This window comes from Amblyomma americanum, chromosome 11, assembly GCF_052857255.1.
Source record: "Amblyomma americanum isolate KBUSLIRL-KWMA chromosome 11, ASM5285725v1, whole genome shotgun sequence".
Classification (NCBI taxonomy): Eukaryota; Metazoa; Arthropoda; class Arachnida; order Ixodida; family Ixodidae; genus Amblyomma; species Amblyomma americanum.
In genome coordinates this window covers 33,055,326-33,082,096 of record NC_135507.1, presented here as the reverse complement: position 1 = coordinate 33,082,096, position 26,771 = coordinate 33,055,326, and the positions used below count along the sequence as shown (strand labels likewise).

The window sequence follows — 26,771 nt, the reverse complement described above, 5'->3', positions numbered from 1 at the left end:
CAGGCCCGCGGACCCTCTACGCGGCTATTCGAGCGTGGGGTATGCCCACCTAATTCCAGAAAAGCCGACCCTCGGAAAGTGGTGCAGTGTCGTCTATATATCAAAGTACCCCCACCCTTTCCACAGCTGTAGCACGTGATGCAACACCTGATGGCCAACGATGATTTTTTTACATTTTCGAAAAAGGTTTTTTTTTTAAACAGTTCAGCGCATGCGCAAGACAAAGCCCAGTCGTACTGTAGAAATGGTTACCGAAAGCTTAAATAACCGATTAAACTGAGGTGAGAAAAAAAAATGATGGTCGATTTGCGATGTGAGGCCAAATTGGAGTTAGGTGCGCTAGCACCTCGGTTTTCGGTTCGGTTCCGATGTCCGGATTCAGTGTTCACTGATGGCAGTGGTTCGGACATCAATAAAGGGTTAATGTCGACATATATTCGGAATTAGTCATTCTCTCCTTTACATTCTAGATCCCTGGGAGTCCTCATACCACTCCTGGCGCAGTGGCGCAGCGGTTTAGCGACGCGCCACTGCCCTTCTATGGAAGGTGCCACCATCGGTGGGTTTGGTTGCTTTTCAAAAGCAGCCTGTCGTGATTAATTGAGCTGCCACCTGACGCGGTGAGCCAGTTGCTAGGTCCGTATTTACACGGCACATGGGCAGGTTGCCCCCTCCGGTGGGCAGGTGCCACAAAGTAGGCTTCAAACACAGAACGGTTAAATGCGGAAAATAGCCATAAGTGCTAGCGCACTAAAAAAACAGGAAACTTCACGCTTTTACGTATATACGGAGACAATGTGATACTTTCTGGAACACACCAATGCAGTGATGAGTGAGGAGGTTTTGGGAAAAAGCCTGCAAGAAAGGGTTATAGTTTGAACGCCTGTAAAGCGTGCAATGAAACTTCGCCTCGTGTTGCACTGCACGATATTACTAGACTACGGTGTGTTTGCCCCTGAGGCGTAGCCAGAATTACACAATGACGTCAGAGTGCACGGCGGGTAGGAGGGTCGGTGGACGAAGCGTTCTCGCAGCGTTTGTGACGCAACCTCGGCCCGCGAACCTCTACCGCCACGTCCTCGTGAGACTAGCGGAAAATGACAGATGGCTTGGGTGTCGACTTCGATGCACTGGAAACCCCTGCGCATGTTTTACGAACGAGTCAGCCCCCACTTTTTCTGGTCTTGCCTGGTGTTCTCTCTTGTACATTTTACACCGTTAGCCGTGTTATGGGAAAGTTTTTTTTTCCGCCGTACCGTAAACTGGTTCGCCATCGTACGCCACCTGGTGGTTAAGTACAATGTTACCCAGGCGGGCCTGAGAGAGAGGAACTATGATAGAACAGGGACTGGCCGTTCTCGTGGACAGTGCGGCACACATCGTCCGCTGTCAACCTCCTGGGCCCGGGAAAAGAGCGCGGCAGTTTTTCGGTTTTATATCACACCACGCCTGCCCCTCGACAATCACGTCCGTCAATTCCGCTCCACAATTCCGTCCGACAATTTTGGTCAAAAAATGAGCCTGATATTTCGTCCGAAACTACGTCCGACAATTCGGCCGACAATTCCGTCCGAAAATCCGTCCGAAACTGAGTCCGAAAATCCGTCCGAAAATGTGTCCGAAAATCCGCCCGACAGCTCTGTCCGTATTTTTACGTCTGCCGGCGCGTGAACCAGAAACGAAACAGCGTCACGCCTCCCAACAAAACACGGTATGAAAAAAAAAACTACAGGTCCGCAAATTATGTAAGCTTTAGGCGGCGGAAGTTTAGTAGGCGGCGGCACAGCGAATAAACACATCAGCGCGCCGAAAACACACACATACACACCAAAAGGTCTACACCAGAGGCATCCGACCCAACGCCTCCGACCGTCGTCTCGCCGCCGCGGTGGGGTGCGTCCCACAGCCTAAATATGCACTTGCCGCGGAGACTCATCGCCTCCCACTTTTGGGGGCGACGGTGCGCGCGACAGTACGTGCATTGACTGCGGCACCGCCAAAAAAAGCATAGTCATCTCCATTTTTGAAAAACGCAGTGCACGGCAGGAGACTAAAGCGTGCAGGGGAGGTTGAGGTAAACGTTTATGACGTCATCACGGTACTGCCAAAAATTCCCACACAAAAGGAGAAGAAATCAACGACTCGGTGTTTAAAAAATTATATGCGTTGAAATCAATCGAAACGGAATACAGTTGCGCTTCTAGCACACTATTTATTTATAAAAAAAATTACAGGAATGCTGTCGGTAGCGCCCACCAAGTTACCGATATGAATCATGCGATTTGAAAAAATTGTTTGTTGTCGCCATGTTAGTACACATTAGTACGCCCTGCATTTGATCCCCACAGTAACGGTGGCTGGTTATCGAGAGGCGTTACCATGATGGCTGCCTCCATGGTTTGCAAGGATTTTCAGAGTGTGCGTGCATCAGAGCGCGGTCCTAGGGTCAAAAGAACGTTTTCATCATCGTCTATATATGATACAGGGGGTATTCACCTAAATGTACAAGCACATGCCGCTTTAAGGCGCTAGCTCCGTCTACTAGCAGGGTCTCCTGATACTCTCCTACTGTTCGTGAACCCCCCCCCCCCCCCCCGGCCCCAAGTTTAGTTCGGCTAATTGGCATATCATAAATGTCTAGAACAAATGGAACAAATCTGCTCTGAGTTCTTGTAATGCGGCTGACTCACCATCTGCTCTAATGCTTCAACATAAATTACATAATGTACAGTCCCTTGAAGCTCGGCGCAGAATACTAAGGTTACGATTTCTCTCTCTACTAAAAAGAAATAAATTGCCAATGGCTCCCGATTTGTATCTTCAACCGATAACGTCCAGGTCCACAAGAAACAGGCACACTGAATCGTTAAAAACCTTACTTTTCCAGAACTAGCATATTAAAATTTTCGTTCTTTTTCCCACACCATTACCGAGTGGAATGAGCTACCACCATCATCAGTAGTTGACATTGATGCCTTAGAACAGGCCGTTCACTGAATTGTTTTTGTTGATGTTTTGCCTAGCACTTTGTTTTGTGCTTATTAAGCCCCTCATGCCGGGGCCCTTCAGTGGGCCTGCAGTATGCTCTAAATAAATAAATAAATAAATAAATAAATAAATAAATAATCACTGTTAACAGTAGTAGCACTAATACTAATCGTGAAGAGCGCCCGCGCTCCGGGCATGCCAGCGCCGCCAACGAGTCATCGTCCCGTTCGGAGAAGGCGAGAAAGACATCCAATACGACGGGTGGGCAAGCAAGGAAGATAACCCGCAGGCTGTTCCAAAAAGCGCACCCCCCCCCCCCCCCCCCCCCCGGGGCGTGCGTGGCTCGACGTTCGTAGTCGTGTACGGGTGCGCCCCCACCGCGATGGGACGCGTGATTCACCGCCCCCAGACGTCAGCTACGACCCGCTTGCGCAACCTAACCAGCCCGCGCCCGACGGAGGGGAACGCACGCTCGCTGCAATGCAGTGTGGGCCAACCGGGGGGGAAGAGCCTTTCCGAAGCGTCGGCCGTATATGGCCGGTGCTTGAGCTAGGCGGAATTCGTACAGGGTGTTTCACCTAAGATCACAAAGTTTTTAAAAATAGGCTTTTTAAGTTAGAAGAGCGCTTTTTCGGCGTAGCGCTGTTAGCGGTGCAGTCGGGGTCAAAAGTCTCTGAACCACGTGTTCCTCGAACGAAGCCGATAGCTCTACTATTATGCGGCGGCTGGAGAACAGACTTGTGGAGATGGAAGAACAAAATTTTGAATTTCACCTGAACAAGTATGATCTCCAGCCTGAGGCTAATAGCAGAGCTATCGGCTTTGTTTGAGGAACACGTGGTCCAGAGATTTTTGACCCCTACTGTACAGCACATCAGAACACAGCTAAGACGTGCTAATTAACTAGCAGGCCGGTTAACTAATATTGAACAGTTACCCTTTTAACTATTACTGTAGGTTACGGCGGTGGCTCAGTGGTTACGGCGCTCGGCTGCTGACCCGAGAGACGCGGGTTCGATCCCGGCCGCGGCGGTCGAATTTAGATGGAGGCGAAACTCTGTAGAGGCGCGTGTACTGTACTATGTCGATGCACGTTAAGGAACCCCAGGTGGTCGAGGTTATTCGGAGCCCTTCAATACGGCGTCCCTCATAGCCTGAGTGCTTTGGAACCCCTATAAACAAAAGCATAAGCCCTAACTATTACTGTTCATTAATTAATTGCAGGCCTGTAGCACACTTTATGTAATATCCATGTCAGGTCTTAGAACTTCGAAAACGCAGTTAGTCTTCGCGCTGCGGACCAACAAATTTTGGCTACATCGCGCCTTATTAAATGCGCATTCGACAAGCTTGCGGATAAAGCAACCTCACCGGTGCACGTAACTCGTTGAAACAGCCAAATTTTGTTACCGCGATTTTGTTACGGTGGGCTACACAAGTTACAATAAAGAAGCCTGACAGTAATATAGTTTAAAAGTTAACTATTCAATATTAGATAACCAGTCTGCTAGTGAGCACGTCTTGGCTGCACTTCGATGCAATACAGCGTTGACTATGGCATGCCCAAGAAAATGTTTTCTAGCTCGAAAAGCGTGTTTTTAAAAATGATGGAATGTCTTAAGTGAAACACCCTGTACGTGGTCGGTGCTTGAGCTAGGGAATTCAGCTCTACTGACGAGGCACAAAGAAATGTTGAAGATCGATGGGGACTTTTTCTCATTGCCTCAGGGAATAAAAGCAATCAATTTGTAATTAAAATGAGCTATTCAAAAATCAAACTTAAACGTAACGACTCAATCAAGATACAAATTAATGAACTACAGGCCTGACCTTTGCAGGATGTTTCAAAGATTAATTAATTGATAATTATTAAAAACAAGTATTCAATCCTCGATATGGCAACCAGACTTCCTGAACTCTATCTCTTCTTTTTGCTGACATGTAATTCTTAAATACCAATTTGATCCTATTTCTCCTTTGTTTTACCTGTATCTGGCTTTGATGGCCCGCCCCATTGTGAAGTTGTTTGCGATTTGTGCAATAAACATCACTACTATTGTTACTATTATGTAATAACAGAAAAAACAGTAAAAAACAAAATAAATATGTAAAAATAAAGCACTCGGTGACTTGTGGATTCGGCCAGCGAGAAAGTGACAAAGGTCACATGACCTCAGCTTCTTGAGACATGTGCAGCTACTTACGCGAATGAGGAAGAACACCCTGGGAAAGCTATACATATCCAAGTCTGTCGAGGATCACAAAATAGCGGGCGTTTTCAGTTGGACATTTTGAACAAAAACCTCCAAGCACATCCCGTACTTGAAAGCCTAAGAGAGAAGAAAGCCCAAGAGAAGAACCCGAGAGTTGTGCTACATAGGGAGTGGTATGTATCTTGACCACAATTAGAGTGAACAGAAGAGCGCGTCAATCGCTTCGGATACTAACAGCCCATTCTAACGGGGCCGAGAGCAACTCAGAGGTGCGAAGCACGTGTCAGACACGCACTGAACAGCCTTTGCCAAAGGTACAGAGCGCGAAGTAAGAGATATGCTTTTGGGGCACGCTGGGTGCATCGCCATCGTTTCATATATATCTTGAAGGTGAAAGGAGCTCATCCTCGCACCTACAATCTAAACAGAAAGGAGTAAACTGCCGTCTTACTCTCTTTTATAAAAGGGTGTGTACTAGGGGACAACTAACTCCCTTTTCTACTCCCATACAGAAAGGAGTAAGAAGGAAGTAAACTGTCGTCTTACTCTCTTTTACAAAAGGGTGCGTGCAAGGGGACAGCTTACTCCATTTTCTACTCCCATATAGAATGGAGCAAAAACGGAGTAAACTATCGTGTTACTCTATCTAATAAAAATGAGTGCGCTAGGGGACAGCTTACTCCCTTTTCTACTCCCATATAGAAAGGAGCAAAAGGCAGTAAACTGTCGTCTTACTCTGTTATAAAAGGGTGTGTGCTAGGAGACAGCTTACTCCATTTTCTACTCCCATATAGAAAGGGGAAAAGAGGAGTAAACTGTCGTGTTACTCCACTTTATAAAAATGAGTGCGCTAGGGGACAGCTTACTGCCTTTTTCTACTCCCATACAGAAAGGAGTAAGAAGGAAGTAAACTGTCGTCTTACTCTATTTTATAAAAGGGTGCGTGCAAGGGGACAGCTTACTCCATTTTCTACTCCCATATAGAAAGGAGCAAAAGGGGGGTAAACTGTCGTCTTACTCTGTTATAAAAGGGTGTGTACTAGGGGACAGCTTACTCCCTTTTCTACTACCGTATAGGCGTATTCCTGTTTTGTGTGTAGGACTTGCATGGATGCTGCAAGAGCCCCAACAGACGGCTTAGATGCAGACACCTCGGCCTCCTTACAGATGTACTATGTACAGCTGAACGTCTGCGCAAGACACAGCCGCTGACGTCACCACATGTTCCTAGCGAGCAACCTTCCTTCTTAAAAAGTCAGGCTTGCGCCGATTTGCATACATCCACGCAGCGAGCACGCGCTATGGGCGAAAGAGCGCCTCGGATGTCACGTGACGAGACGACTGACAAGTGAGGAAGACGAGGAGAAGATATAAAAAAAGGCGTGGCCGGGTTTTCAACATCCCCAACTACGTGAAGGAATGAGAAGAATCATATGAGCTTACCACATGATATAAAGAAAAAAAAAGGTTATGGAAAAGCAGGAATCAAAACTTCCAGTACGGGCGGGAACTGGCATTACCGGTTCGTGACGAAAGTCTGCAGGCGCATGTCGGATGCCGCGCATGCATACGCTCGTCCTTCTCCCCTATGCGCATATAGGATACGCGCGCATGGGCTTGCCTCAGCTTTCTCGAGGCGGTTTACGGCCTTTCCGGGAAGACAGCCGTGAATCATGCGACTCTCGGCAGAAACGTACACGCACACATACACACACATGTGCGAGTTCTCGTCGCTCGAGACGAAGAACGGTGGAACGCGCGCGCGCTCGGGTAGACCTTGGCGCCGAGTACATACTATGCGCGTGTCGTAATCCTCACGGGTAAGAGAAGACACCCGAGGCGCGAAGGCGCCGTGATTTTTCCCGTCTCACTTTGCACTCCGCCTTCGCATTTGAATCCGTGCCTTCCGTGCAGTCAGGTGTGGACGCAGGCTCGGTCAACGGATTGTTTCGCGCGGCACAAATACGGTGGAGTGCGCGCGGAATGTTTGAGCTTTCGCACGAAGACGGTGAAGGACGGTACGGATAAGGCCGCGGAGAAAGTTTGTCCCTGTCCTCCATTTTATGTGTAATAGTGTGCTGTGCGTAGCGCTATCCTGTCGCCTTACGATAACGAACCAACTCATCCAACAAGTTATTTTAACGAATGATTCAAGATTCCGATTGTGCATATTCGTCCCTATTTAATGTGGCCCGCGTGCCACATGCAACCAGGCCTCGTACGCGGGCATGTGTCACATATGGTGCGTGGCTATATATGCCGCATTTCCGCATACAGCACCTGTCCAAATACGCGACAATTCCAGATACAGCATGTGGACACATATGGCCCATGAGCGCACACGAAACATGTCGAGATATAACTCAGCAGGCAAAGGAATGGAAAGAGGTGCTCGTTATGACACAATTGACGGAAGCCAATCGGCAATCACCGAAGCCAAGGATCACTGGGGATGCCTTTTTTCAATTTGCAGTTTTCATCAACGGGAGATTAATAAAAAACATAAGAAAAAAACAACCACACGAAGCCGGTGGTATCCGAACCCACGACCTCCGACGCGAAATTCGGAGGTCGTGGGTTCGGATACCACCGGCTTCATGTGGTTGAAAAAAAGATATCCTCTATGCTCCTTGATTTCGGTGACTGTTGGCTTCCGTAATGTATGTCCAGATGGCACATGGTCACAAATGGCACATGGTTACATAAGGCATATGGTCACATATATGGCACATGGTCGCATATGGCACATGGTCACATTAGAATGCATATTATGCATTAGAATGCACCTATAGTCACCAACTAGCCCGCCTTTCTCTGTTATGCATGGTCACATATGGCCCACGGCCACGACCATGGCCACATATGGCCATGGCTATGGTGGGCCCTGGAGAAAGGTCTCTGGAAAAAGGTCCCTGGAAAAATGTCCCCGACCATGCATGGCCACACATGGACACATACGGAACTGTTCATATGGATATGGGCCATGTCCACACATGACACACATAACCTTACAATGCACATGGCCACTCTGGACATCATTTCATGGCCAGCCGGTAAACAAAACAATTTTGAGTTACGACGTACTACAACGGTGATGGCGACACCGTGAATCCCCGGAAAGTCGCATTTCTACAGACCCGATGGCTGCCGCGTCTACTCCTTCCCCGTCCGCGATGCGCCGCCCTTCCCCTTCCAAAACGGGGCGGTATCTCAACCGCTCCTTTCGCCGAAGTGGACAGCGCAGACCTTGCCAGCTGGCCGGTACGAGACACCAGATTCTTGAGGAGTTCAAGAAAGGAGGCGCCAAACGATAAGAGCCGTACGTGCCGCGTTGTCCATTGAAACGTGTTTACGGACACTAAACTCGTCCAAATCGAAAGTACGCCCGGGATTCAGAAGAAGGAAAAAAAAGGGGGGGGGGAGGGGGGGGGGAGAGGAAGCTCGCGGTATGCGCGCTGCACGCGCACATTCGACGCCGCGAACGCGAATAACATCCGGATAAGCGTGCGAAGGAACGCGAGGCAAGAGATGGCACGATACGGATGCCCTCAGCACCCGACTCACGTATAGCATCGCTTATGCGAACGGAGCCCAAGGGAGAAGACACTCGGCCTTATTGGCAGCCAATGGAGTTTCTTCGGCCGGGAGTGACGCCAAGGAAAAGCGAATGTTGCACGCGACGGCATAGCTGGCCTCGTCGCAGAAATTGCGCGAATTGAGGGTGTACTACACCGCTGGTGTGCTGGTCGAGGCAATATGCAGGGGGTTCCGGGAAAAAACGTCCCCAGAAAAAACGTCCCCGGAAGAAAGGTCCCCGGAAGAAAGGTCCCCGGAAAAAAAGGTCCCCGGAAAAAAAGGTCCCCGGAAAAAAAGGCCTCCGGAAAAAAAGGTCCCCGGAAAAAAAGGCCTCCGGAAAAAAGGCCTCCGGAAAAAAAGGTCCCTGGAAATAAGGTCCCTGGAAATAAGGTCCCTGGAAATAAGGCCCCTGGAAAAAGATCCCTGGAAAAATGTCCCTGGAAAAATGTCCCTGGAAAAATGTCCCCGGTAAAAATTTCCCCGTTCGCTAATGGTTTATGGGGTTTAACGTCTCAAACACAAGCTATGAGGGACGCCGTAGTGGAGGGCTCCGGAGAATTTCGACCACTTGGGCCTCTTTAACGTGCGCTGACATCGCACAGTATAAGGTTCTCTACAGCATTCCACCGAAATGCCACCGGCGTGGCCGGGATCGAACTCGCGTCTTTCGAGTCAGCAGCCAAGCACCATAACCACTGCGGCGGCGCAGGGTACGTGTTTCGTGTTATTCGATACAAACATTTCATAAAAACGTTACAATTGCTGCCAACGGTACAGCTTTTGAAGTTGCAATATCTGTTCGGGCAGATATACGTTCTTGAGACACACTGTTTTATGTTTCAGCTGTTTACCTAGGCCCCGCCGCGGTGGCTCAGTGGTTAGAGCGCTCGGCTACTGATCCGGAGTTCCCGGGTTCGAACCCGACCGCGGCGGCTGCGTTTTTATGGAGGCAAAACGGTAAGGCGCCCGTGTGCTGTGCGATGTCAGTGCACGTTAAAGATCCCCAGGTGGTCGAAATTATTCCGGAGCCCTCCAATAGGGCACCTCTCTCTTCCTTTCTTCTTTCACTCCCTCCTTTATCCCTTCCTTTACGGCGCGGTTCAGGTGTCCAACGATATATGAGACAGATACTGCGCCATTTCCTTTCCCCCAAAACCAATTATTATTATTATTATGTTTACCTAGCGTGTTCTAAATAGCTTGGTAATTCCGCCATGTAGGCCACATCGATATTGAATAAAAGGAAAGCACTTCCCTAAAGGCAACAAATTACCACTATGATGTAATAGACGTTAGTACCGCCGTTGAAATGGTTAACTCCCTGGAAAAAGCAGCTGCGATCGAACCCCCCACCCCCCCCCCCCCCCGATAGGCACGTCTTATAGCTACAGCGTTGAAGTGGAATGTAACATTCGTTAATTCTTTTCTATTAAAGAAAAAACCGACTACTGCGCAGTTGTTACTTGTTTCACTCAATAAACGCCTCGCTCTAACGGCGGCGATTATTTTATGGCTCGTATTATTTTAACGTGAAAGCAGGCCGGAATCTTGGCCGCCATCATGCAGAAGCAGATTGACGTCTAAAGTGACGTCACAGACGGCATTACGGAACACGCGTTGGCACCGTGAATCGATACGTAATTAAGGATAGTGGCCGTCCGTACGAGACAACAAAAAAACACCGAAGGTCGCGCGCAGCAACGCTCTTTAAATAGCAGGTAATGCTACCAAGAGCACCGGCAAAATGGCGTAGCTCCACAGAACACATCCACGGTTTCGACGGCCGAGTGCTCAGCAGCTAGCAGCATCTGAGTAGCGCTTGGGTACAGACATTAACGGCATAACCTCAAATGCTCGCTTGTGGAAAAACAAAATTCCGAGGTGCGGTAACTGCTTGTCTGTGTGAGGTATACATGCCCATATACTATAGTCGTATACAACTCAAGAAAAAAGCTGCTTTTGCCGGTAAAAATAACCGCCTTCCAGCCAATGGCATCGGTCGATTTTCGTGAACCTACTAGCGTGACAATGCAGGGAGTAGCAGATGAAAGGGGATAGTCCCCTCCCTCCATGGTCGGAGATAGCCCTCTCCCTGCATTGTGACGCTTACAGGATCATGAGAATCGGCCGACGCCGTTGGCTTGGAAAGGAGTCCTGTGACGGGGAAAAGCCGCGTTTTTTTTTACTTGTATTCGACTGCCAGAAAGCTTCCTATTTATTCCGTAGCTTTTCTTTCTTTTTACGAAATTGTTCATAACAGCCACAGAGCGCCGCGAACTAAGTAGGCATTCAGCACTGCGAAGTTCTGGGCCAGCTGGTCCATGTTCAAGTAAGCATTTTAGGTGAATCCAGCGCTAGCAGACACGTAACACAGGACGGAAATATAATCCCATATAATTACAAGATATTTACAAAGACGAAGCTGGTCCAGGCGATTACCTTAGTCAAGCATATCTTATTATTAATTACATGAAGCTATTTCTTGATTCCAACATTTAGGCCGCCTGTACAAGGGAAATGCAGCACCCTGTACACGTGAGTGCACTCAAATCACGCGCAACCATTTACCTGCAATACAAGTATTGCAGCCAGAGGTCTCTTAAGTTTCGCAACGCGCGGCTCAAATCTGCAGCGTACGCTCCCAAAGCTTCTGCTTGCTGCACAGAATTGGCGAGACGGGAGGGAGTGCACATGAAAGTTTAAACGCCGCGAGTAAAACAAAACAAAAAAGGCCTAGCTCGAGGCACGGTGTCACCGTAAAGTGGCGCCCTCTCTACGACAATCGCAAACTACGGCGGAAGGGTGCGACCGCAAAAGGAGTGGAAGAGGAACCCGAAAATCGAGTGAACGTTCCTTCCTGCCAGGACTACTGTCATCTTCTGCACGTTATCTTTCTTTTTATTCTCTTCTTTCTCTCGTGCTTACTTTCTTCTGCGGCATCATCCTCGCGTCGCGCATCCAGATGAGTTTTGTCCGTGCTCGGAGCGACAGAGAGGGGAGGACGTGGACTGCCAAGTTCCAGATCCAATTCCGCATGGTGCGAGGGCCCAATTTCGGCGGAAGCTGCGCTTGAGGGCACGCCCGCGGCCCGCTCTCGAGAGGAAGGTATTATTAAATCCTCCCGGCAGTTTCCCGAATTGTCGACGCCCGAGGCAGAAAAGCAACCTATCCCAAGTGGGCTGCGTTATGCATTGCGTGTGGTTATGCCCAATGCTACGTTAGACGCTAGCACGTGCGTTGACGGCCACAAGTCCCGACCAAGTTACGCAGATGATCGACGCGTCGGTAGAAGCCCGTTTGGGTGGCGTATGTATGAGAACCCCCCCCCCCCCTTTCTCCTACCTACCTGGCGGAATAAGCGCCCCCTTTTCTTTGGCAAGTAACGCAGATCTGGGGCTTGCCTTTCGCCTTTTGCTTGATATAATGTTCTTTATTTCTGGCCCCAAAATATATATACTTTTCTCTGCAGCTATCGTTAGGTCTTAAAAGAAATGTATGTGCAAGTAGCAGAAAGAAAGCCAGCGCAAAAGACGGAGACACAGAACAGGAACAAAGGACGCGTCGCTGGACTATCGACTGCATTTATTTTTTCAGAAAGGGTCACATTTATACCCTTCAGTATCAGTACCCTTCAGTTCCTGTCCTGTGTCTCCGTCTTTTGCGCTGGTTGTCTTTCTGCAATCATGTACCGACTCGCCCAGCTCACCAATGTACTGAATTATGTACAAGTGTACATGATCTGAAGCAAAATCAGTTTTAAAAAAAGTGCCGTCTCCCAGTCCAGCGTTTATCTATACAATTCAGCATCGAGGGAAGGAAAGTGTTCCCGATGCTATGATAACACAATAACACCGCAAGAGTGTATTTAGTTGGTTTGGAAGAACAAACGTCTGGCGCGGGTGAGTTGGTGACACCGCCCTATCTATATTCGGCCCGTTGCTTTAAGTTCACGATGCTCATGCTAAAAATGGCTTGCTCGATCTGAATTGCAAGGACAACGCTCGCTGGCGGGAAAATCGATACTTCCTATGCGAGTAGAGAATAAGCCAGGGTACTGTCACCCGTTTCACAGATTATTCAGGAGATTAGGCTCATTATGTTCCCATATGAGATTAAGGTGAAGGGCGCACGATTTTATTTACAGCGCTCTCTACGACGTGATGTCCGCGTGATGAATGCGAAACTACCATCAGGCGCTTCTGTACTTGGAAGTTTGAGAAGCGAAGAATCTTTCGAAGGGCGTCTGAGGTGGACATCTACATTTCAGTGCACATCTCAGCGTGATGGGGCTGCCAGGACGATATAGTAGCATGCAGGTATGAGCGCGTAGCATGCAGCCATTGCAGTGACACAGAAAAACATAGCGGCTGGAACGCGAAAGGCAAGTGTGCGTCACTGATGAGAAAGCCAGATGATGGGACTTAAGAAGCGCGACACACACAATACACAAGTGGTCGTTTGCATTCGGAGTCGCTGTCGTATTTTGGGTAGATCTGTTTTGGTGAAGGCGTCGTGCAAACAGACCACTCCTTTGGAAGTCCCGAGGAGGCAGTTATCCCAATCCAGCGTGTTAGGGCGCTCGGCTACTGATCCGGAGTACCCGGGTTCGAACGCGACCGCGGCGGCTGCGTTTCGATAAAGGCGAAACGCAAAAGGCGCCCGTGTGCTGTGCGATGTCGGTGCACGTTAAAGATTCCCAGGTGGTCGAAATTATTCCGGAGCCCTCCACTACGGCACCCCTTTCTTCTTTTCCTCTCTCACTCCCTCCTTTATCCCTTCCCTTACGGCGTGGTTCAGGTTCCCGCCAATATGTGAGACAGATACTGCGCCTTTTCCTTTCCCCAAAAGCCAATTTACTGTTATTACATTACCCGTACGGACATTAGAGCTGATGTTTTCGAATCACGCTTCGAAGAGATAGACGCAGGCGTATGAAACGGAGAAAATTGAGGCGGAAATGATTTGTGCGCACTGGTGAGGTGACGCTTAGGTATAAACTACCATACACGTACTTCGCGTTATAGGCGAAACACGCCGCTAAGACAGCGCGGTTTATGGTTTGGTTTATGGGGGTTTAACCTCCCAAAGCGACTCAGGCTATGAGGGACGCCGTAGTGAAGGGCTCCGGAAATTTCGACCACCTGGGGTTTTTTAACGTGCACTGACATCGCACAGTACAAAGGCCTCTAGAATTTCGCCTCCATCAAAATTCGACCGCCGCGGCCGGGATCGAACCCGCGTCTTCTGGGCCAGCAGCCGAGCGCCGTAACCACTCAGCCACCGCGACGGCTGCTAAGACAGGGCGAGAACTACCGACTGCTCTCCAACTAACGCAGCTAAGTCCGTTAGCAATAATTCACAGGGATACACTTCCATGCCTAACTACACGCTTGTAGAAGTTCGCAGATATTTAACGCAACGCATAGAAACTACAGCCCAGCCACTCCATCGTCCACCATGGCGCCAATAGATGGCTTTTAAGTGCATCGAGTATCAGTGGGAAAAGAAGTGGCTCCGAATGGAGCAGAGTTCTGTGCATCGTTTTCCCAAATAACTTTGCCGCGGCAATGCATTGCAGCTTTGACGCACATTATCAGGAACAAAAGCACGATAGGTACTACGCCGAGAAGCGATGACGCAGCTGCACTGTTCCTCACAACGAAAAAGAAACAATACGAAAAAAAGACAGACGTCACGGCAAGGACGGGGACTTCGAAAGCGAGAGTCACCTTTCGACTGCCGTGTAGCCGTCAGTATAACCTACGGCGCCAACGCGGCAGAATCCATGCTCAATTACGCCGCTGCCGTCAGAGACGGTCTTAGCGTCCGATCAAACGGCGGCGTCAGCAACACGTACCTGCCTCCCTTCTCGGCCCCCATCATGCATCACTGTCGTTCGCGAAGAGGCCTATCCGTTGCGTCACAGTGACGCACAAAATGTAGCCAGCTGTCAGGGGTGGGACTCAAGACACGCACGAGAGGAAAAAGTGACTTGGACAGATCAGCAGAGAGAGACAGAAAGGCGGAGACTGAAATCTATATACACGCTAGCTCGGAAGTTGCCTGCAGCACTGGCAAAGGCGCAAGGCGTGCACTCGGTTCACCAGCTGCGCCACTGCATAGCGGAGTGTAATCATAGGTGTACGTTGCGATAATGGCTAAGGATGATGAAGCTGTGAGTTGGGAATAGCTGCAGTCCACAAGATGTATGGAGACGATAGAAAGTGGCGCAGTCCACAGGATGCACTCCCGCTTCACCAGCTGAGCCATTGAATAGCAGAGTATAAACATAGGTGAATGCTGCAATAATGGCGAGGATTAGGACAAGCGACTGCGGGAACATGAAGCTGGGGGTTGGGAATAGCTGATGAAAAAAAAAAACACATGACCATAAAAGTTTAGAGCGCCTGGAAACTGAAATTGGCGCAGTCGACAGGATGCATGGGGAAGATAAACGTGGCGCAGTCCACAGGACGCGCGAGCATATAGGCATCCACTATAATCCAGCACTGCAAGCATCCACAGCGCCGATGCGAAAACGGGGGTGCAAGAAGACGGAGGTATACAAGTAAATGCGGAATAAACAGATACGGCGGCCACGCCTAGCCTGTTTACTGTCTCTGCGGAAGCAATGCATGGTGAAGTAGTATTAGAAGGTTTTTCCGTGCCCTATGAGACGGTTCTTATGGGTGGTCTCCGCAGAATGCAGTATATCACAAATTTTATGGTTTATGGAGTGTTACATCCCAAAGCGACTCAGGCTATGAAGGACGCCGAAGTGGAGGGCTCCGAATAATTTCGTCCACCTGGCGTGCAATGACATCGCACAGTACACAGGCCTCAAGCATTTCGCCTCCATCGAAATCCGACCGCCGGTGCCGGGATCCAAGCCGCGTCTTTCGCGTCAGTAGCCGAGCACCACAACCACTGAGCCGCCACCGCGGCAGTATATCGTGGTTACCATAAAGAAAGCATACCTTAAAATGCGCTTTCGTTCGCGTATCTTTGCGCTATCCTTCCGATTATGGATAGCCAGTTATTGCAGGCTGTTTCTATTGTTAGTCTACAGAAACTAAATTTCGTGTCTCAATTATTCCCAATCAGCAACTTATAGTTATCAAAGGGTGCTTTTTTGTTTCTTCGTTTCTCGCGAAAGGTTTTTTTTCCCCTCTTGAATCAGTGCGCCTGGTATTCGAAACGAGTGATAGACCGTCAGGCTAGGCGCGCGGCCCTTATTGGCTGACAAGGTTTGCAGCTTCCACACCGCTGCGGAGAACTACTCAAAGTGAGCATACGCGCAAGAGCGAACGAGAAGGGGGAGGGAACATCGCATGTGCGTATACATCGGGCGAGCAGCGACATTGGAATCTCTGATCGATGGAACAGCTGGTCCGCAGTTCACTGTCATGCTCGAGGCCGCTTGGAGCCCGGCTGCGGGCGAGCACGCGGCGGTCGTTGAACAAATGCGGACGACTTTGCAGCTCTCCGTCGGCGCCGCCCTCGGAGGAACAGGCGCGTACTCCCGCCGGAAATTGACGCAGCTAAAAGTGAAATCCGAGCGAATCGCAAAAAGAGGAGAGTGCGACTGTTTGCGTCGAAATCTCGCGGAGGTTTCGAGCGCCGATTCGGCGAAGACGCCCGGGGGAGGTTTTGTTTTTGTAGCTCGAAAAGAAGCGGCGCTGAAAATGTCAAGGAATCTCGCGTCTCGGAAGGGAGCAGCCATCCATCCAGCTTTCTCCGGTGACTCATCCGAAAAACGCGCTAGCTGGGAGGTCGGTCGATCACGGCTCTGCATGCGAGAAGCGAATTGGAGCCACGCCCACTGAGCTTATTTTAAATGTTTTTTGCTGTCCTTAATTGCGTGCATTTGCTTTCCTTATCAGTCTCTAAGGACACGTTATCACATTGTATTTGGAGGGATAACTAAAAAAAGTGAATTTCATGACCCAAAAACAACCCATCCTCGCAACCGCATTTGGGCACAGACAGCCATATACTAGCGCTAGTGAACGCTGAACCCCAAAATAATATTCTGCTGCCGAAAAAAAAAAACAACGCACCCAGACCGTACAAATAGAAGGCGAGCAATCGAATTTATGCGCGAATAAAAATTTGTTCAGCAGTGCCCACTGTTCCTTTTAAAATGCGCGTCGTTCTCGGCACATAACAGTACATATGCGAACCGCCGTAACCAATAGGATCGACAGAAATACACGAGTAGTCCAACATGACCCTGTCGGGTATATGTTAAAGGACTCATTCTTGAGCCAAGGCTACACATGCGGGCTACACTGTAAGCAGAAGGGAGTAAAAAGGGTAGAGAACCTGCCCTCTACACCCTTTTATGAAAGGGAGTGAGCCAGATGACAGCTTACTCCCTTTATTACTCCCATATAGGCGAATACCTCCGTAACCTGCCCTCTACACCCTTTCATGAAAGGGAGTGAGCCAGATGACAGCTTACTCCCTTTATTACTCCCATATATGCGTATACCTCCGTAACCTGCCCTCTACACCCTTTCATGAAAGGGAGTGAGCCAGATGACAGCTTACTCCCTTTATTACTCCCATATAGGCGTATATCTCCGTTAATAAACGTTTTTTCGACCTGAGCAGCAATTGGGATCGAACCTGCGGCCTTGTGCTTTGCAGGCCCCAGCCACCAAGCCGAAGCACTGTGTGAATTTACGGCCACACTGTCCACATTCGGTACCTGCCTGTAACATGAACATTTCCCTTTATCTCTTGCAATTCAGGTTCAAATTGACCTGTATCCGGTGACGTCATCCAAGCTGCCTTGCTTATATCCCGCGCCTCCCATAGGAGCGCTGGAATCCCACGCTCATTACTTGGCTGCATATCCGTTTCCTTTTGATCGATTACATCTCAAGACCGAAATGGCTGGTATAAGCGGTGACTTCATACACGTTTGGTTGCATACTTTGCGCATCTCCCATACCTCCCCTGCGCAACCGAAATTACGTGCATCCAGTGACATCATGAATGACACAATAACCATATATACAGAGGTGCGAGCAGAAAATGAAGCGACGATATCTCGCACGTCCAAGTAACCTGTTCGCAATGCTCGATGGTATTGCTTTTTTGTTTATTTGTTTCTGGGGGCGCTAAAGAAGGAAGTACAGCTGCCAGGGTGCGCGCGAACGGGTGAATTAGCCCTGTCAACTAATTAAGTTGCCTAATAATCGCTTGCTCATACTTATCAACAATGCGGTTGACGATAAGCAAATTCCTCTTCAATTCACGGCGGAGTTTAAAGCGTGAAGCGCGCCAATACGCTGAACATTAGGGGGCAACACTAAACGGGGCGGGAGAAGCAGGGTTCGTTACACAGGAAAAAAAAAAAATGGGGGGGAGGGGGGTGCATTTAACGTGACGACGCCATATACGCGGTTTTCGGACTCAACAAAACAAGAAAAAATAGAGAAGGCAGGAGCGAAGAGAGCATGCCGCCAGGATGCTTTACCGGCTTCGTTATCTTATCTGTCGGCGGCGGCGTCGCAGCCATTACGCCGGGATAGCGAGAAAGGGCACTTTCCGAAACGTCGTTGTCACCCCGGCGAAGTGTCATAAAAGCGATCATTCCCGAGCAGACTTGGAATGAAAGTTACGAGCTTCCAGAATTGCGTCGTTTGCGGCTACTACGTCACAGAAAACAAAAGGGAAGAAAACGGTGGATGGCTGGGGAAAAAAAATCAGGAAAATTTGTGGTGATTTTAAAACGATTACACTCACCAAACGTACTCGGGCGCATTAAATCAATAGTTAAATTCAAAATCATTCCAGCACCTGCTGACACCGGTCGTAATGTTAGGGCTGAATCGTGAGGAAGCTAGGCTTTTGCAGTGAGTGATCTTACGGCACGCCCCGCTGCGACTTGGACTGAATTAATAAATATAGTGGGAAATACGGTTTGTGTAATGCTGTGAGGAATTAGTTGATATTGCTTTGCCGGGTAAAATGAAAACTGCTGACGATATCGTATACGTGACAGGTTGGGCATTTTCACGGTTAATGTGAACATGAAGCGCAATAAATGCAAGTCGACACCTTATATGCGCCTAGCTTTAAACGATTACTAACTCCAAGTATAGTACTATGCAGCAAACGTTTAAGTAGAACATTTTGTTACGCCGTGAAGCCGTCTGGTGCTCATTAGTAATTCTTCATCAACTGTTACGTTCGCGAATTGTTAGGTACACAGCACCACTGTGGGCTATGGGCTAAGATTTATACTTCCGACCACGGCTGAGACTTTCCAACCTGCACAGAAATCTCGGTACGCGGTTTCGTTACTACCATTATTTCGCAATATCCGTTAGTTCGTCACATCAGCGCCGTTTCATTAAAACATGCCGGGTTTTGCTGCAACACCGTCAGAACACAGCAATGCTCTGAAGTGCCGTCAGAACGCGACTAACACGTCCCGATATGCTCCGTGATAAGAACTGATACGAATAACCCAGTGAAGACTGAGCGATAAGAAAGTACTTGTGACCTGTGATCAAATCGAGGTATATAGTAGTTCGAAGTCGAATGTAAACGCGTGACAGTGACACAAGTACGGATTTATCAACACCAGTTTAGGTAATGCATTTCTTGACAGAGCGCAGTTTCAACAAAGCACTCCTGAAAGAGCAGCTTCCTGTAAATACTCTGGGTGGCTATTTGGGTCATTTAACTTATAAATAAAAAAGCTCCGAGTCGAGCGCTCAAAAACCATAGATACATTTAAAGGCAAAGACCAAGGAATTAAGGGCCGCTAGTCAAGAGCCAGTACGTGCGGATTATTTTAGGTATGAAGATTTCAAGGCCACGTGCTTGGAAGCGCGCTAAACTGTCGTGCTATAAAAAAAAAAAAAAACAGCGATGCAATCTTCACCAACATCGCTGCTATCAAAACGACAACCAAAGCACGCCACCCGACATAAACACGCCATTCAGCGCAGCACACCGCTACAAAGAAGACCCGCCTCCGTCAATTTACGAGTCACGGTAACGCGCGCGCGCGGCCAGCTTCAAATGGCGTGACCACTAGCGCTCATTTGGCGGGCGCGGGCGGCTACCGTAGTACGTCAGACGGGGATAAACTGCGCCCAATTACGCAGCACCTCTACGGCCGGGCACCACCCCTTCCACATTCAGCGGAAAAAAAAAAGGGAAATCCGCGCTGCCATGCCTCGATCACGCCACGGCAGGTGCAAGCGAACGTAGTACCCCATTGCATGCAGCGCCCCAAAGCTTGGAGCGCCGCGCACCCATCGACCTGCTAAAGCCCTCACGTCCGCTTACAATGCGTTATTAGCGAGAGCAGTCAGTGTCAATTAAAAAAAAAAAAAAAACTGGCGCTAGAGCTAGCGGTATGCCAAGCAAATACAGGCAACAAAAGTGCACTGATTCAGCCTGATTTTAAGTGAATATCTGTACCTACTAACTTCGCTCGCCAAAAGCTGATTACCCGTGGTAGTACTATGTCGGGCACGGGTTTGGCTTGATTGCGCAATGAAACGACGCTATAGTTGTGATATATGTGCTCCGAAGACAGATAAACGAGTATGACAAGAAGTAATTAACCTTTTCACGAGAAGTCAGGTGAAGTGAAACAGGTGAAACCAGGCCCAGAGGCGGCGTAATATACGCACGGCTACGGTTACTTGCGGCTTCAGACAAACGGAACGGCGCTGCGCCGTGTAGGTATATACAACACCCGAGGCTGGAAACGCTCAGAACTAATAAACAGTCGTTTCCGCGGGTACAACAAACGAAACACTTGCGCTAGAGCTTACTATAGCGTATGTAGGCCATACGGAACGTCGGAACATAACGTGCAAAGCGGCTTTAAAACGATTTCGCAACTACACCGCACTCGCCACTTTCAATCGAGCTAACAGGCGCTTGCTGCGAGACTCAAAATGGAAGAGGGTCGTCGCTTCGCTGGAAACTGATACCTCACGCACACCACACACTAAGGATTCCAATAATGCGCGCATAGAAAAAGAAATGGAAGAATCCGTCGGGAAACATACCATCACTGGACGGCGCCCGAGTCGAGAGGATCGGCTCAAGGTATCCGTTGGCTCCGTAATGCGCTCGCGGCAACGGCGGCGACGCACCAATCCAAACACGATTCGCACTGGCACGGAGGCAGACAGCGTTCGGCGGTTGCTAAGCGGCAATCACGGCAGGTAAACCAAGTCATCCATCGGTGCGCGTAGCGCTCGTCGAAGATGCGCTCAACAGTGAATCCCGTCGAAGTCGACAGCAGTGCGCGCACACGGTTTCGCGCAAGCAAAACAGCGCCAACAGCGGCGGCTGCAGCAGACGCTTTCTCGTCTCGTTCGCTTGCGTCCTTTCGTCGCCGTGAGGGCCTCCTCACGCGCTCTCTCACTCTCGAAAACGGCTGGCCTCGCCTCTAAAAACCAACTCGCGCCACGGACAAAATAAGCCACTGCCGCGCAACCACCACCACGGCACAGCCGCGCGGCACAACACCGGCTGTTCCGTCGTCGACGTCGTCGTCACGCGGGCGGGGGAGAAAGCTGCGCTCGAGAGATGCGCCGCGCGCGCGCTTCGCTTGCAGAGTGCGCCGCGCGAGAAGCGCGATGGTGGCGCCGGCCTGCGACGGCGCTCGTAACTAGGAGAAACCGAAACTGGAGACCGCGGACACTTGTTTCTAGCACTTGTAGCGCCCCAACGTGATGGTGCTGATAACCGCAGAGCGATGAAGGATATTTGGCGGGAAAAAGAAAACAATCTTGCGCCAAGCTCATGCGCCGAACAGGTACCGTGGTGAATATGTAATAAGCAAAGTTCTTTTTTTTTTACTAAAAAAGGGGGCTTGAAGGATATCACCCAAGAGAAATTGGCCAACGGCCGATGGTTGGTTACTCGCCGGCCTCGAGTTGGTAGCCGATGTGCTCAGCCGACATAGCTCGGGCCAGCCTCGGGCAACGGTTGGCTGTGTCGGCCCATGATTGGCTAAAGGCAAACAACCGACCACTGGCAAACGCCTGGCAATAGTTGGCCACCGACACGTAGGCAAGCAAACACAGGCTGACACCGGGCCACTCCTGGCCCTCAACCACTTCGGGTAAATTTTGACAATTATGCGTAATTATGTGATGTAGTCAAAACGCTACATCTTGATCGTACGCTTAACAGCCGGCTGAACGTTTTTTTAAATATACGAAAGCATGACCTTCATGACATGCGCATGTCGTGCAGTCGTGGTGCCTGAGAAAATCTAGCCTCATTACGTTTGCATAATCTTCGCAACAAAGATTGCAGACACGACTATTGATGGTTTATGGGGGTTGAACGTCCCAAAGCGACTCAGGCTATGAGGAACGCCGTAGTGAAGGCCTCCGGAAATTTCGACCACCTGCGGTTCTTTAACGCACATCGCACAGTACACCGGCCTCTAGAATTTTGCCTCTATCGAAATTCGACTGCCGCGGGCGGGATCGAGCCCACGTCTTTCGGGTCAGCAGCCAAGCGCCATAACCACTGAGCCAACGCGGCGGCTGCAGACTGGACTGTTATTTCTAATAGAAGGTATTTGCAACGTCGTGCACTCATTAGCATTTCTCGTTTGTGTAACCACAGAATCCCAAATGAATAAAATAATATTGCTTAACGCGCAAGAGCCACTGACTCCAACGGCAGGGTTTTAGATTTGGACTGTATAAGATAGTGAAAATTCTTCGTTCTGTGGATGAACGCTTAGCATGTTGGTGATACATGGACTTTTTCTGGTTCGTATAGTGTTTCTAAAGCTTGATATGCGTGTCGCATTTGCTTGTCGTTACGCATTGGTGTTCGTGACGGCGTGATATTACTATTCAGATTTCACCTGTAAACGTGTCGGCACTGGGCCAAACGACTACTCCATTCTGATAAGCTGCAGGCAGCAGACCTTTCCTTTAATGCCTAAATTACAGAAAATCCAAATTAGGCTTTGCGAATATTTTTCATGTATTTTGTATGCTGCCATTCTGGTGTGATCTAGTATGAAAGGCAATTTATCGTTAGGCCATCGTTAGGCATGGCCCGGTGTCGGCAAGCGGTGATCGGCTCGTGCAAGGCCAATGTCGATCCCCAACCACGGCCAGGGCTGGTTTGCCGAGCAAGGGCTATGGACGGCCTGGGTGGCTGCCGGAGTCTGGCCATCGACGGGCCATGCACGCTTTTTATGCGTTGCATATTGCAATCACTCAGTTCAGCCCTTGGGCGCGGCCGGGCAGCCACCAAACCACGTGACGTGACGTCACGACAGCCGGAGGAAAAGCTGGTCCCCAATTCGCGCGGTCGCGCGCGGCCGCAGCCACCACCTGACTCCCGCTCCTCCCGCTAGGGGCGCTGCGCCGGTGCGTGACGTCACGGAGGAAAAGCTGGGCCCCAACTGGCGCGGTCGCGCGCGGCCGCAGCCACCACCTGACTCCCGCTCCTCCCGCTAGGGGCGCTGCGCTATGATTGACGTCACGGCATCTGTATAAAAGAGCTGCGCTCCTTCGCCGGGACAGTCTTATACCCCTGTCACACGGGCATTTCGAGGGCCCTGCTACACGGGCAGTTTCAATGGCGATCGAGTCAATAGCCTATCGAGTCAACGGAGCAGCACGGAACTCCATCGAGATATGCAACGCATTCTTGGCTTAACCAAGCTAAGCCTGGCCATTTTTTTTTCATTGGGTCATGGGCGGCCATGAATCTACCAACAATGCCTCTGTTCATTAAACATAGTATTATCAGGGCAGATAAGTTATATTTGTCTCGATTATTCAAAGACAGTAACACGGGCTATGCACCTCCAGCGGACTTCAGCAGGCGGCTAGCACGTCCTCTGTATGCGTTCCAATACGCAGTTATATTAGATGACTTCGAGAATTTTCGTGCTGCCTGAGCTCATCTACTAGCCTACGTCCTCCAACCTATGGATACAATGGATAAATCAGAATGTCCCTTAGACTGGGGACTTCATGGAGGGAAAGCTCTTCTGGGGAAGCAAAACGCAACATCATTATTGGTGCTGTGCTAAAGCCAGCACAACTCCTCGCACAGTAAAGCCTCGTTAATGAAAATCCCGCTGATCCAGGGATCCGGATAATTCGGACTGCAGGCGGGGTCCCAGCCAACACCCATAGAAGTCAGGCGGCGCAGCGGCTGTGTTCACAACAGTAAATTCTGGTGGGCTCCCGACTGAGCACCGTGTGACAGCATGACCGACTCAGCAAGTGATAATCCAAACATGAATATATAAATGAATGAATGAATGAATGAATGAATGAATGAATGAATGAAACTTTATTCAGGCAGACAAGGTACAAAGAAGAAGGTCTGTCTTAGAGGCTGACAAAAAGGCATCGATACCTGTCAAATGTCAGCTCCTTTTCCGAAATCACACAACACTCAAACATACTGTGTAATAAAAAAACATAATAGATTAACATACACTGAAACAGAGGGTAAAAACGATGGATATCACACAAGCACTAGAAGCAGAACGCGACAAGAGAGTAAAAAGTATATTACAGGTACTGAAAGCGGAATCCGAAAAAGAAATCGTGTCTTCTAAAGTGACAACAAACACACGTTTAATTTTTTTTTGAAGATGCTATGGACGACGATTCATTTACAGTAGAGGCGATAGCAGGATGGTGATTTAAAAAATCTGTTACAATAGGTTATTGCTTTCGTAATCCATTCATCCGCAAGCCTCAATTCTAGCAATTCTATCCCCAATAATTCTGGCATGTTTTTTTCAGATTTGTTGACAGCCACACGGTCCACTCGCCATCAGGAGCACCCTTGACTAATCTTGATGGTGAGGTGCTGGGTTCTTCGGCGTCTTCATGAGGAGTTTCATCAGGGCACCATTCATCTTTCCGAGAACATTGCCCCTCTCCCATAGAGTTGTTCCTTGGCTGTTCGGTGTGCAACACTCGATGGCCTGCAGCATGAAAACACAGACAGTGTAAGCGAATCTAGAGATAGTAGATGTGATCTAGGTCGCGTCCAGTGTGGAATGCTCTGGACACTGGACATTGCAAAATTATCCCCAGTACAATATTCTCGAGCGCCCAACCGGCTTGCGCCGTCAGCGCTCCACTCATTATACAAATCTGTTAAACCAAACTTTCCAGCACACAACGTATACACACCTTTCGCTGCTCTGCGTTTGAGGTATCACTAAATCGAAGGTTTTGTAACGAGAGGCTTAGAGTCAGTTCGTAGCTGACGCAACCTACCTATCGAAGACCGCCAACTGCCATTCAAGCCCCCAGTGAAGATTACAAGTCTCGTCCGCTGAAACATGCACGATCAACGCAAACACTTCCAAAAGGCGAAATTTAGGCACACAGGCAGTTATAATTGAAAGAATCCAGGATAGCGGGCCTGGGATTCTTCTTCGTGCGGAAAATGGGACTGCGATTTGCCCCGCGGCGGCAGCCCGGACAGTTCTGCCGCATTCATGAGTTACATATATGGAAAATTAAGAAGTTGCCAAGGGAGGTAAGAACATCTGGATAGCACCATTGCGTTAAGTCAGCGCCTGAAACTATCTTCACTTACATTCGTGATGCCGAGGGAGTACGTGAGTATTCACGTATTCCTTAGCCCTCCTTAATTAACTAGTACTCACGTACTTTAACCGTACTATATATGACTGAATTGCCAATGAATGAATCGTACTTTGGCGTTAAAGCACGGATTCTTCTGTTAGGAATGACTTAAAAGCAGAAGAGCGTTTATCTAAACCGGTCAGAATGTTGCCAGTCACCCTTCTAGTTCGACCACTGGAAGTATTTGAGCCAATCTTTAAAAATGCTTGAGCACCCTATCTTCTGTCCCCATTGCAGCTAAATTTTCTGCTCGCGGCCTAGGATGAATTTAGAACTGCTTACCATACAACAGTCACTTCCTTCAATTTTCGGTGGTCGCCACAGCATACCGTGTGTACCGGAAATGTCATTTTCTCAACTTTCATAATGTAAGGATGAAAGTAAAGGCGCTGAATTAAGTAGCCCGTTAAGTTGTGCAGAGGGATATAAAAAAATAATCATTGCATATAGCACAGAAGTCATTCCATACGAATAGCAAGCAGTGCAGGATGAGTGTCCTGAATGTACTGGCGCACAAATATGTAATAGAACCATGAAAGCGACCACGCCGCTTCATTAGAAGAAGCTGATAATTATGCAGCGAAAACGGCAATTTGTTTGAGTCACGTGCTCAAAAACACTGCAACAACAGAACGCGCGTTAGATTCGTGTAGCTATACGGAGTTGTGGTGAGTAGAATGCCGGTTGTCTGCACATTTAATCTTGAATTCATACCAAACAATTCTGGAAAAAAACACTTCTGAGCGGGAAACAGTTTATGAACTTAGTTTTTTTTTAATATCATGTAAGATTTCAGTATAAAAATCAAAATATCCGCAGACCACATGACGGCAATGTTGCGTTTTGTTTTCGCTATTAACGTTGAATTACTATAATTACTATAAGGGGGTCAGGATTAGATATCCCCCACCTCACAAAAATCTCCACCAGCAGGAAGCGGTCTATTGGAGACAGCTACAAACGGGAACTTTCCCGAATCTAAACAAGCTAAGCAAGATCCACCCAGGGCTATGTAGCAGCAAATGCCCGTGGTGCGAGGACAAAGCCACGTTAAGTCATACAACGTGGTGTGAAAAGAGAACAAATGCGGCGGCAATAAAAAGAATCCCGAGTGCGGAGCAGTGGGAGAGGATGCTTTCCAGCGAGGATCCGGCGGTCCAGACAGGATGGCCCGGAAAGCCTACCTGGCGGCAAGACTCAGCGGGGCCCTGGACTAGGGGCTCCAACCCTGCCACAAGAGTCACAGACCACATCAAAAGATGTGAAGAGTGGCTCGACACCGAGACACACCCATATATTTCTATGAATAAAGTTACTACTACTACTACTACTAACGTTATTACTGTCATCA

At 49.0% G+C, this 26,771-nt stretch overlaps 2 protein-coding genes across 4 annotated transcripts in view; both read right to left on the bottom strand.

Moving 5' to 3' along the window:
- LOC144110610 (rho family-interacting cell polarization regulator 2-like) overlaps nt 1–21,383 on the bottom strand; it is a 128,089-nt gene extending 106,706 nt beyond the window's left edge. For both annotated transcript variants that reach the window (XM_077643633.1, XM_077643635.1), the window contains exon 1: nt 20,825–21,383. The gene's annotated coding sequence lies outside the window, so the exon portion shown is untranslated. The remainder of the gene's footprint in view (nt 1–20,824) is intronic.
- Nucleotides 21,384–23,803: 2,420 nt separating this feature from the next.
- Nucleotides 23,804–26,771, bottom strand: part of Rpn1 (regulatory particle non-ATPase 1) — a 68,199-nt gene continuing 65,231 nt past the window's right edge. Inside the window, exon 23 of one of the 2 annotated variants that reach the window (XR_013310018.1) lies at nt 23,804–24,747. The gene's annotated coding sequence lies outside the window, so the exon portion shown is untranslated. The remainder of the gene's footprint in view (nt 24,748–26,771) is intronic. The other variant, XM_077644521.1, reaches the window with a different exon arrangement.